Below are 13,556 nucleotides of genomic sequence, written 5' to 3' on the forward strand. Positions count from 1 at the left end.
CCCTTCTCCCAGCATTGCAGAATTAATTAACAGCTTCAATCATTTCATGTTGATTGGAGGAAAATTGCAAAATTAACGTCTTGGAATCTCCAAATCTCTGTAACCCACTTCACTTCAGCCTACAATGTTCAGAGAACTCTGCCGTTCTTCAACTTTGACCTTGTGCCTCCTCGACTTCCTTCATCTCAACTTCAGACCCAAGCTCTTGAATCACTCCCTGTAACCTCTCCATTCTGCCTCAAAACAAGCTTTAAAACCTAGCTCCAACACTGAGCTTTTGGTTACCCATCTTTGATGTCTCTTCATGTGCATGACTGTGACATTCCTTGCGATGGCTTCCTACATTAAAGGCACTGTACAAATGCATGTTGTTTTTATTTGCACTTCCTAAAAACAAGGGCAGAAGGTTATTGAAGCATTGAAGAGGAAGTGTGGCCACTTCAGGGTCAGAGTTGACAATGGATGTTAATCCTGACGGGAAGACAGTGGTGCTCAAGTCGACAACCATCCCGCCCAATTAAATACCCTTCCTGCTGCCAAGTCAGCCATCTCTTGGAGCAGAAGATAACACCTGTTTGTGCAAAGTGACTAGTTTCACTGAGGTAGGATCTTAGGGTGGCTCAGCAGTTAGCAATGCTCCCTCAAAGCACCAGGGATCTGGGTTCGATTCTATCCTTGGCGACTGTCTGTTTGGAATTTGCACATTCTCTCATTTTCTGCTGGGCTTCCTCTGGGTGCTCCAGTTGCATCCGAATGTCCACAGATGTGCTAAATTGTCCCATAGTGTTCAGGGATATGCCAGCCAGATGGATTAGCTATGGGAAATGAAGGGTTACAGGGATAGGAGGAGGGGGTGGGTCTGGGTAGGATGCTCTTCAGAGGGTTAGTGTGGACTCGATGGGCCGAATGGCTGCTTCCACACTGTAGGGATTCCATGATTCTTTGCAGTCTCCTGCCCCTGTAATGAGATGCCCCTTCTCTCTTTCAACCAAACACAAACTCTGCATGCATTGTTGTTGCCACTTTGCTAAATCATTGCAGTTGCCACTGATAATGAATTGGAAGAATTTGGTGCTGAAGGTTAGAGCTCAGCTCTCTGCCTGACTTCAATACTGGGCCTCCACTTGTCTCATAAAACTGCTGCCAGAGCCAAAAAAAGTTTAAATATTTAACTTAAGACTCTTGTCCGTTGAATTTTCTGTCCTTTGAGATGCTTCTGTTGTTGATACAAAGGAATTGTCATGATGTCAAACTCAGTGATCAGTACAGGAGGAAAGACACACACAGACAAGCTAACGTGCTGTCCTGAAGCTAAACACACAGATGTCTGTTTATTTTTCTTTTCGAGGTCTGACAAGCCAATGACTTACTGACTCCAGTTTAATCTTGGACGGAGAGGAAATCTGACTTGGGGAAGGAATTAAACAGTGTGTTTTGGACGGGCAGACAGGATTGGCAACAATGCATCTCTGACAATGGCATCACCTTGAGTCTGGGGCTGTCACATATCCCACAGACTGTAGACATACCAGCTTAAGCAAATGTCCTGACACAATCCTAAACTAGTAACAAGTACAAGGGTTGTGGGAAGCAGGCAGGAAAGTGGAGTTGAGACTGAGATGAGCTGAGCCACGATTGTAGTAAACGATGGAGCAGGCTCAAGGGGCTGAATTTCCTATTTCTGCTCCTATTTTTATAATATCTCTGGCTCTGTGTTAAAATGTGCTGGAATTAGCTGCTGAGGTTTAGCCAAGTGGAAACCACCTTTGATTATTAGAGGGCAATTCCTTTTCTTTCCTTGTCCGAGAATAGCTGTTCCTTATCTTTGTTTGGAAAACTGAAAATCCGCTGCAGTGCACTTGAATCTGAAACCAAAAGCACACTAGGCCCTGAAACAATCCCAATGCTGTTATGGAAAGAAAGGCCTGATGGTTGAAATGCCAACTCTCAATGTGATTGTTTGACCTTTACTGTGCCAGCTATATGCTGGCCCTGGTTTATTAATAGCAGGACAAGGCTTTGTGTGCAAAAGTTTCTTAAACAGTGGGAAAACAGTGAAATGAGTCCCCTACTTCTTGAAAAGGAATATGTGCACCAGATAGTGTTCAAATACTGACTAACAAGATTACCAATTCAGTTCACAGTGCCTGTCAAATGCAGATGCTGTTCCTTTGAACTAGATTTATTATTTTGCTGTCTAAAGGATGTCTGCATTATTGAAAAATACTTTAAGGTCAAGACTGCTAATTGAAATGGAATTAATTGTGTAGTGCACATAATCTGTGGATCTGGCACACTGCTGAACGATAACAGCCACCCAGCTAACAGTATCGGCCTTGTACAGGCTGTACAAAGATACAATAAATGAGTAAAGGCCTACAGCATGCCTTTAATAAGCAAGCATCTGTTTCCTGTTCTGCTGAATTTATGGCATTGCACATTGTTGGTAAATGACAGATATCCACAGAATATGCTACTGTCACTATCAATAGCTCCCTTTATGAGTGTGTATTAGATCAACAGAGCCTAAATTAAACTCCTTCCACTTAGCAAAAGTGCTTTCCTTGTTGTTACTGTATATTGCTGACTGTTTGATTTTGCAATGAGATCACGACAGCCAAATGTGCCACCGCCAACATCAATACTCAGAATATCTGGCCATTGTAACTGTACTAATTTGCAGGTATAATAAACTAAGACCATCTCCTCAATTTTCATGGTATCAGTGACTGAAGCCACGGTGGCAAAGAAACATTTTACAAACTAGTAGACGCTTTGGTGAATCTGAAGTGCCATTATTCATGTTGAAGGTGGTGATAGTAGTGTGGCGTATACTGCAGTAGTGTGGTTCCAGCTGCTAACTGTAATGTCCAGAGGGCAGGGAGAGACGCAAACCCTTTTTTTCTAAAAACTATATTCACTTACATAAGGTTTCTTTGAAGAATGGACACTTTGCCAGACTGACAACATGGATGTCATTAATCACATTGTATTAGTTGATAACAATTTCTGTAATGTTCTGACCAGCAATTATCAGGGGACAAAAGCCTGCATCATCATCCTAGAATATGATATTCCTTACAATGTACAAACATTCCAGTCATTCCACACAAAGGTCTAGGACACAAGATATCTCCCTCAGCAAAAGAGAACCATTGAAACCTATTATGACTTAGAATCAATTACTCCAGTTACCTGCCCCAAAACACAATAGATTTTGGTCAGAACATTGAAATCCATCTTGTTAGCTGAGTGTCTCCACTCAAAGCCCCAGTCTCATAACTGAAATAGAGATAGTAAGAACTGCTGATGCTGGAGTCAGAGATAACACAGTATGGAGCTAGAGGAACACAGCAGGCCAGGCAGTATCAGAGGACCAGGAAAGCTGATGTTTCGGGTCAGGACCCTTCTTCAGAAATGGGCCCCGTTTCTGAAGAAGGGTCCTGACCGAAACATCAGCTTTCCTGCTCCTCTGATGCTGCCTGACCTGCTGTGTTCCTCCAACTCCACACTGTGTTATCATAACTGAAACAACTGATTTGTGTGAATCATCTTCCCTGTACAGCTTTGCCTGTTGATCAGTTTGCTTGTATCACCTGAATAGTAAGCTACTCCAAGCTTAGCTAAACAACTGGCCCTAATGTCAGTATCTGTCAAAAATTTGTTTCCTAAAATGAAACCTATATTCTACCTGCAAAGCAAACCAATTCTTAGCTTACATCTACTCCACTTTCATTAACCATTCAACAGTGTCTGAGCTCCTACTAAATATACATAACATTCAAGGATATGGGACAAGTGCAGGAAATTGGGATGAGCTCACTTTTAGTGTTAGTTATATCGGTGCAGACTCGATTGGCTGAAGGGCCTTTTCTGCACTGTATAAATTTATTAAAGGGATTTCTGTGCACAGTCAACTGAAGGAACTTCAACTGGACATTAACTTGCTGGAGTCTCTCATTCACATGATCTGGTGCCAATATCTTTGATTTTAAATAATTTTTAATCTCTGACCTACCATTTGTCCTCACTTTCTGTCTTGGATGCACATGTGTGTTAGTGTGGATTGTAAACCATTTCCCCACGTTTTCAATGCAGTAACAAACAATTCTTTGTCTGAATCCTACAAAAACTGCTGTGGGTCGTTTTCAAATTGGACTTCAAAAATAAGGTGTGTGGAAACACATCACAGTCTGTTTTTCAAAATGGAAAAGAAAGTAGGAAACACAATAAAAAAAACTAACTTCTGTTTGGACAGAGGTTAAAACTAAAAATTATTCAATTCACCTCTCCCTCTTTTCCACGACATGAATATTTGTTTCCATTGGGGGGATTTAAAAATGTACAAATACTAAAACAGGAAAAATGTTATAATACTGAAGGCTCAAGGATGTCGAAGGGAATATTGATGAGATGGTACACCTCCTCAACCACCTCGACCACCTCCACCATCACCTCAATCTCCTCCTCCACAACTTCAACCCCCTCTTCAACCACCTCAACGTTGCCCTGATCCTCCACCACTTTGCCCTCCTTCTGCATGACGTCGACTTCCTCCACCACCTCAACCTCCTCCTGCACCACCTTGATCTCCTCCTCCGCCGCCTCAACCTCTTCCTGCTTTACCTCGACCTCCTCTTCATCCTCCACTCCCTCCTGATTCTCTGTCTCACCTTCTCACTCTCTGTGACCTCCATCATCACCTCCTCCACTGTCTGGGCTTCCCCTGGAGTGTGGGCCATTCAATAAAGACATTTCTGGTGATAAAGTGATTTGATAGGGTATGTATCAGCAAACTATTTTCTGTGATGGAAACATCCAGAGCAAGGCAGGATGGGGGGTGGGGGTGGGGTGGGAATGGGAATCGTCTTAAACCTGGAGCCGAAGTGTAATCGTGACATGCAGAGCATTGCAGTTTTCAAGAATGGTCCCAAGATGAGGAGCTTCGGTTATACTGATACGTGGACTGTTCTCATTCAAAGAAGATCAAATAAAGATTTTCAAAGTCCTAGGCATTCAGGAGATAGTAAACTGGGAGAAACTGTTCCTGCTCATACAAGGAACAAGAATGAGAGGAGATAGATTTAAGATTTTCTGCCAAAAAAGAAAGGGTGATGTGAGAAAACTTTTTAACTTCAGTGAGTAGTTAGGGTATGGAATGCACTGCCTGGAAATGTGGTGGAGGTAGGTTTAATTGAAGCATTCGAGAGGCTTCTGGATGATTATTTAGATAAAAATAACATGCAAGAATATGATGAAAAGGCACAAGATTGCCACCAGGTAATGATGCTCATTTGAGGAGCCAATACAGGAATGATGGGTCAAACGGCTTCCTTCTGCATCACTTCTGTGATTCTGAGGGACATCAACATTTCATGTAATGTTTGCAGAAATCTGAAACTCGATTCCCAAAAAGACCCAAATAATATTGGTCACTGAAATTGGAGGCTAATGCACATCAAGAGTTATATAACAAAGGCAGGTCATCAAAGGGAAGGTACACATCAACCATGATGTAATTTTTTGGCAGAATAAACAGAAAAGGATCAATGGACAACTGCTCAATAATACAGAGACAACAAGGTGTAGAGCTGGATGAACACAGCAAGCCCAGCAGCATCAGAGGAGCAGGAAAGCTGACGTTTTGGGTCTAGATCCTTCTGATAACTCATGGTATTGTCACAAACACTTCATTTTACAAGATAGGTATGTTTTAAAATCTACAAAGAAAAATATTTAATTTCAGATAAACATCTCAGTTCAGAGACATGGCCATGTGATCTGGTTGCCATGAGGAGAGAAATTCAAACTGAAACCCATAAACTCATTTAACACCCTTTCGCAGTGTCTCACAGAAAATAAACAATTGATGTTTGTGATGCAATTACAGATGTGCTGAAATGCTGTTTTTTATGTTATCAATAAAGCAGGATGTTGGTGCTTGAGAGAAGCAGTGCAGAGAGGGCTATTGAAGATTAAAGACTGGAGAATTACCATTGGTATTCATATTCAGGAAAATTTGGATGGATGGGTAAGTGAACATATACTGGAGAACTCAGAATAACCATGGGACTGTACCTTTAATGTTACGTACCTACCAGACGTATACTGTGCCAAAACAGGTTCTTGAAAGGGATAACAAGGTGCAGGGCTGGATGAACACAGCAGGCCAAGCAGCATCATAGGAGCAGAGAGGCTGACGTTTCGGGCCTAGACCCTTCATCTGATGTACCTAGGTACAGATTCTTGAGTACAAGTTCTTGGGGGAAAAAATAAAGAAATAAAAAGTTCAGCATTACAGATCTTCAAAAGTACAAAATCACTGTAATAAGTTTTTAAAAAATAAAGAAATAAAAAATGTTTAGAATAACAGTCATTTCACAATATTATAATGAAAAAAAAAGAAATTAAAAAAATGAGAGAGATTGGTCAATTTCGTGGCTCTGGGCTCGACGACCCGACCCCCCACTCCCCGATTGGAATTCCGGGCCGAACCCCCCGGATGCCGAAGTCGCTACGAGGCAATTCAGGCCACCGCTGATGAAAACCGCCACTGAAGCCGCCGAAAGGAGTCCCAGATCCGGACCCACCTCGTTGAAGGACACAGCCACGAAGAACAGCCGGATCCACACCGCATTGTCCGCTACAGCAGCCTCTCAGAGCCATCTTCCTTAGCCGAAGCTGCCAAAAGAAGCTCAAGTAACTTGATGCTGGAGAAGAAATATTTTGAAAAAAAGGAATGTGGCAAGTCTGCTGATAAAAGCCCGAACTCTTCTTACCCTGCCGCTGCTATCTTGATGCATACTTGTGGGAAGCAAATTCTCCTCCAGTATCTCTGCCATGCCCTGGACCTTTGATTGTCTCGTTATTCATTGAAAAGTATTTGAGCTACATTTAAACATTGTGTTTTCTAACAAGAAACTCACTATTTATATGAATGAGGACCAATCGTCTTGAACTCTGGTTCTTACAACAGGTTGTCCCTTATTCTTTGGGAGAAGAAGAAACCAGTTTTATGGACATTTTTTGGTAAATGTTCAATTCGGAATGAAGATAGAGGCTCAAAGAAAGGAATTAAAAGAGGTTTCTGTTCGTTAGGTAATTAAACTTTAGTCTAGAAAAGGGAAAGTTGATCTTTTCAGTTCTGCCATTTGCCAATTGCAGAGGCTCACCAAGAAAAGCAAAGGTGGGCTGCTTAATCGGATTAATTTGACGCTAAAGTATTTTGCTTCACGAGAAGGGTTCTTTGCTTAGCTGAACCAGTACTGGGTTATTTAAGTTGCTCTCTATGCCTCGCTACTGTTGATAAAACAGAACAGCTGAATTATATATTTGTGTGTCAGAACACCTTCAAAGAGTTTGACGAATTGTGTGCAGTGGCACAAGTAAAAGAGGGGTCTGTTCTGTCTTCTCTCAATTACAGCTGATAAAATACCCTAACTGAGCTCCTAATAAGATTATTCTGATCTGCTGCTAACCAGGTCAAAGTGAAAAAAGTTAAGAATCAAATATTTCTGCTTCCTGGAGATCAACCCTACCAGAGAATGTTAACCCCCCTGCGCTCCACAGCATTTGTTTGCACTAATTTATGATGATCTGCATTCTGAGCACTCGGTGAGCGATTGGCATCTCGGGGTGATCGATTGAAATCAGTGATGCTGAAATGAAATCACACAACTCTTGAGCAATGTCAGTTACAAACATTTACTAATCTTTAAAGCTGTCAGAGCATTCAATTGAAATCACTGATGATCAACTGTCATAGAATGAAACTGAACTAAGCAAAATAACGCATTCCTCAACCTTGAAGTAATCAAGGAAAACTCTTCTAACACAGTCTCCAACATTATTCTATCTCTCAGTGGCATGCATGATGTGTTATAATGATTACTTCGGTGTTATTGTGTTATGATCACACAAAGTTCTGGATGTGATATCCCAAATCTCCTAGCTCCAGGTAAGGTGAGATGATTAGTTCTCCTTAGTTATTCGTCTGCCTCTTTGATTCATTGCAACAAAGTTTGTTTAAAATGAATCCCGTCCCTTGTGGATATTTTTCTGCCAGACCAAAGGAATGTATGCTTTAAAAGGAGCTGATTTACCCAGGCTGTCTTGAATTAACAAGTTTATTACTTACTACCTGTGAGAAGAAATAGCAATGCAACACATAAGCACATTGAGTTTCCAAAAGGTTAAAAGTGAAACAAACATATATGAACCATATGCCAGTTTCTTGAAATTTAACAAGCTGTGATTGTATTTGAACACTTTTAAGTGGCTCCTGGAATAAAAGAGTTAAGGTGTTAAGCACTGTCTGCAGTCAAGACTCTGCAAATTACACAATTTCATGCAAAGTGATGCACCAAGTCACCCTGCTACAGGAAGAATGGTATTAAACTGGAAAGGGTGCAGTAAAGATTTACGATGATATTACCAGAACTGGAGGGTTTGAGTTATAAGGAGAGGCTGGTTAGGCTGGGACTTTTTTCCCTGGAGCATAGGAGGTTGAGGGGTGACTTTATAGAGGTTTATAAAATCATGAGGGGCATAGATAAGGTGACTAGCAAAGGTCTTTTCCCTAGGGTAAGGGAGTTCAAAACTATTGTTCAAAACTAAACTCTCTTCCACCCTCTTCCAGCAGGTAGAAGATACAAAAGTTTGAAACACGCACCAGCAGATTCAAGAACAGCTTCTTCCTTGATATTTTTCAGACTTATGAACAGATCTCTAGTATATTACAGCTGATCTTTCTCTGCAGCTTCTCTGTAGTGGAAACACTATATTCTGCATTCTGTTCTGTATGTGTTTATATAAGGTATGATATATCTGGTTAGCATGCAAAACTATACTTTTCACTGATTCTTGGTGCTTGTGACAATAATGAATCTAATCAAATCAAATAATTTTAAGGTGAGAGGAGAAAGATTTAGAAGGGACCTGTGGGACAGCTTTTTCACACAGATGGCGGATCGTATGTGAAATGAATTGCCAGAGGAAGGTGTAGATTTACAATTCAGTTACAACATTTAAAAGGTATTTGGACACATACATGAAGAGGAAAGGTTTAGAGGGGTATGGGCCAAATGCAGACAAATGAGTCTAGTTCAGTTTGGAAAACCTGATCAGCATGGACGAGTTGGATCAAAGGGTATGTTTCTGTGCTGTATGCCTCTATCAGTGCAATGTAACAAATCATCAATGGCAAAGCTTTCTTGTAGAGAGGGCTACCACCACCACCATCACTTAACAGGTTGGCACAGACTACAGGACCATCATCATTTGCAAGCAATTTTTTTTTGTATAAGTTCCTGCTTAGTTCACAGCTGAACCTGTAGAAGCAATGAGATCTGAAACATTAAACCAGTCTCCTGGTTATCTTTATCTGAAGTTACCTAAACTGGGCTCAAATAGGTGGTGAATCACTACAGACAGCCTCACTGTTAGTCAGGAGAAAGTCAGCTCAACTTCACATAGATCTGGTCTGTTGATAATTCTTTCTCTATCTCTCCTCAGGGATAGATGAGCACTTCCAGAAATTCCTGTTTTTATTTTAGTTTCTACTCTGTCTAAAATACATTTAGTTCAAGTAAGCGGAGATGACAGATTCTGTATAAGGAGCTGCTTGACCAATCACAGGTAGTTTCTCACCAGCATTTCACGATGAGGTTCATTAGTGAAGGTGTGGAGTTGCCGGTGTTGGACTGGGGTGGACAAGGTCAAATATCACACAATACGAGGTTATAATCCAACAGGTTCATTTGAAGACACAAGCATTCATAGCCTCAGTCCTTCTTCAGGTGTCAGTGAGAGAGATAGCATCACACACAGAATTTATAAGCATGAGATCAAAGGGTCATAGAACTGATGCGGTGTTGAACAAACCTAAGATGGCTGTTAAATCTTTAATCAGTTACAAAGGATTAATATGCAAATCCCCAAATCTCTTTCAAGTCACTGCCCCGAGATAACTAAAGGTTTTATCAATTTCCTCAGTATACCAAGAGGTGACATCCCAGGTCAGCCAATGCATATTAGGTGTGAGGCCTTGTTTAGAATCTGGCTGTGTATCAACTTGGAGTCAGACAGTTTTATTTCCAAAGTAGGAATTTATAAAATGCCACATTGACTGTCTACAAATTGCATGCTTTTTGAACAAAATAGAATGTATCTGCAATTACAAATCTGCAAATGCAAATTCACCCCATAAATTTATATGTGTGTGTGTGTGAGAGAGAGGGAGAGAGTGTGTGTGCGTGTGTGTGTGTACGTGCTTAGTGAACCCATCTGTGATTGGACGAAGAATCAGAGAGTAAGCCCTGAAGATCAGCTGGAGATTCCTGAGGACTGCGACAATAGGGTCAAGTCAGGGAGAGAGAGGGGCAAGTGAGGAATGGGGAGACGGACAAGTCAGGCAGGGTGAGATGGGCAAGTCAGGAAGGAAAGAAGGGGGCAAGTCAGCAGGGAGATCAGAGAGGCATCGAGGGGAAAGACTACATGGGGCAGCAATCAACCAGGAAGAGAAATGGAGGGGAGAGAGTTTGAGAGGAGAGTGTCGATATGGCTGCAGTATCAGGTTTGGGAGCTACAGAGAGAGAGAGAGAAGCTGCAATGGAGTGACTAAGATGAAGGATATTCGGGTGAGGATGGAGAGGACATGAGTAGGAAACATACTGAATGACTATCCCACTTTTGCTCACGCATACCGAAGGAACTTAACCTGCCCCAGCTTGCTTCCAGCTTCTTTCTGGAATTTGTGAACTGAGATGTGGGCCTCTGTAAATATTGCTCAGTCTTGATTTAGGACGGATGGTGAATGATAAACATTTTCACGAGAAGGAAGCCACAGTGGCAGTCCACTAACGTTACATTTGTCAGTTAATTTAGTGGCAAATGATTAGGTGGGGAGTATAAACACATCTGAACATACATGTGCACTGTTCAGCACTAAGTCCCCCTGGATTCACATCATTACTTTTACTGAATACCATTTGGTGCGGCAATGGAAAAATCACCCCACAGCTGAGAGAAGCTATTGAGGTTCAACATCACAGCCTAATGGGAAGGTCTGGAGATAGGCCAAACATCAGCCACTTCCAGCAAAGTCACTTGACTGACAATCATATTCTTCAGTCACTCAATTGTCCCCAGATTGAGGTTTCCACCAGCATGAAAGCTTGAACTCCGACATTACTTTATTGCATAGCTAAATAGGAATGCTTGTATCTATTAAAAGTCATAAATGGCCCTGTGAGGCCTTGACAGAACAATCAAACACAATGTGGTAGATGGCCAACAGAGCTATCATTCATGACTCTCAGTTGCCCCTCAAGGAGGTTCACACATTTAATCATTTCATCTCAGAGGATGAAGTGACTGGCTGCAGTTTGGCTTGCAGCCTGTGAGGGATAGCTATTCTTTTATTCTGTTCCATTTCTCTTTCGGAAAACATGTCACTTTCACTGAAACTTAACAAGTAAGAAATGCCTTGGGTTTGTTGACTGGATAGAATCAAATTCCAATGTTTGTTTGTTTCTTCATATGCTACTGTAGAGAACCGAACTGCTTTAGTATATGTATATAAAATATTTTTATGAATAAAGTATATTTTTGAGATTAAAAAATGACTTTCAATGAAACTAACACGTTCACTTCAAAGATTCTGAAAGCTCTCAGCCAAAGCAATGACACTTATTTCCTGAAGGTGTTTTCGAGGGAGCGAACGTACTTCTCTAATCTCTCTGGATGTCAATTTCAAACTTAGAGCTATCTTAATTTTCACCTGGAACATTTGCGTAATTGGAAAGTGCTTTCCCTAGCTTGAGATCAGAAATTTGAAGCACACAGGCTTGATCTCTGCTACCTGCCCCCTCATTAAGATATAAAAAAGCGACAGACTGTGGACCTTTGTGTAAGCATTGATAGGGGAGTCTTTGTCAATCAACATCCTGTGTGATGTCCATTAAAAACACAGTCTGACTTCTTTTACAGCCTCCCTATTTAGATAAACGGGTTCGTACAATGGAGGAACCCAATCAGTTCACAGGATGTACTGGCACTGGAGGGGGTGCAAAGGTGGTTCACTAGGTTGATTCCAGAGTTGAGGGGGTTGGTTTATGAGGAGAGACTGAGTAGATTGGGATTATATTCATTGGAATTCAGAAGATTGAGGGGGGATCTTATAGAAACATATAAAATTATGAAGGGAATAGATAAGATAGAAGTAGAGAGGATGTTTCCACTGGCAGGTGAAACTAGGACAAGAGGGCATAGCCTCAAGATTAGAGGGAGCAGATTTAGGACTGAATTGAGAAGGAACTTCTTCACCCAGAGGGTTGTTAATCTATGGAATTTCTTGCCCAGTGAAGTAGTTGACGCTACTTCAGTAAACGTTTTTAAAGATAAGGTAGATTTTTTTTGAACAATAAAGGAATTAAGGGATATGGTGAGAACGCGGGTAAGTGGATCTGAGTCCATGAAAAGATCAGCCATAATCTTATTGAATGGTGGAGCAGGCTCGAAGGGCTGGACGGCCTACTCCTGCTCCGAGCTCTTATGTTCTTATGAAACACACCAGCTTAGATCCCTGTGAGGTCTAGGAGATACTGTTTTGGGGAACTGCTGTCATGACGCAATTTAGTTGATAATTAATAAATGCCCAGCTCAAACACGAGTCATTATGTTGACAAATAAATACTGTTTTAGTTTAGACTGGTCTCAAAACCTTATGCTAATGATGAAACCTCTTTGAAGTTCTAACTACATACCCACTGTCTGAACATGTACGTGGTGCAGTTCGATCGAACTCTCACAGAGATCATTACTGAGCAATGAGGTGTTTGCAGCCCAAAGTTATTTAACACAGATCTCACCAAAACTGCTGTTCAGAAAACATGGCTTTTCTGTTATGCTGAGGCTGAGTGTTGTTATTGTACTATTCTGATGATGCTCTAAACCATACGAAGACCTCTACTGCAGTGGCTTTGAGTTCAGGTTTTAAACCTACCTGTTCTTGAATCCTGCTACAGAGCCCTCCCCATCCGACTAACTTCAATCAGGCTGATTTAAGATCAGAAGACATAGGAACAGAGATAGGTCATTCAACCCTTTGACTCTGCTCTGCCATTCAATGAAATCGTGCCTGTAGTGATTGTAACAAGGTCAGCCAGCTGGCCCTCATAGAATATCAGTTCTCTGATTGAGGCTGTTGATCTGGTCCAATTAGGGAGCCCTGGCTGACTGATAAAAAGGGCGAATGTCAGAGATACTGACACCCTGACTCTGAATGAGGCAGTACTAAATTCAAAGACAGTTTGTGTGTAGATACTGGGTGACTGGGTGACTGGGTGCCGATTCCTGTGGAGTTATTTCAATGCCAAACCTGATCATCATCATCAACTTCACTTCCTCCCTTACCCCCTTAACCCTTGATTCCCCGCCAGATTACAACCAGTAAATCCACTACCACTGCAGATACTTCCTAGAATGCATCCCATCAGATCCAGGGGACTGGAGATAGTAGGAACTGCAGATGCTGGAGAATCCGAGACAACAAGGTG

Source organism: Rhincodon typus, chromosome 21, assembly GCF_021869965.1.
Source record: "Rhincodon typus isolate 14 chromosome 21, sRhiTyp1.1, whole genome shotgun sequence".
NCBI lineage: Eukaryota > Metazoa > Chordata > Chondrichthyes > Orectolobiformes > Rhincodontidae > Rhincodon > Rhincodon typus.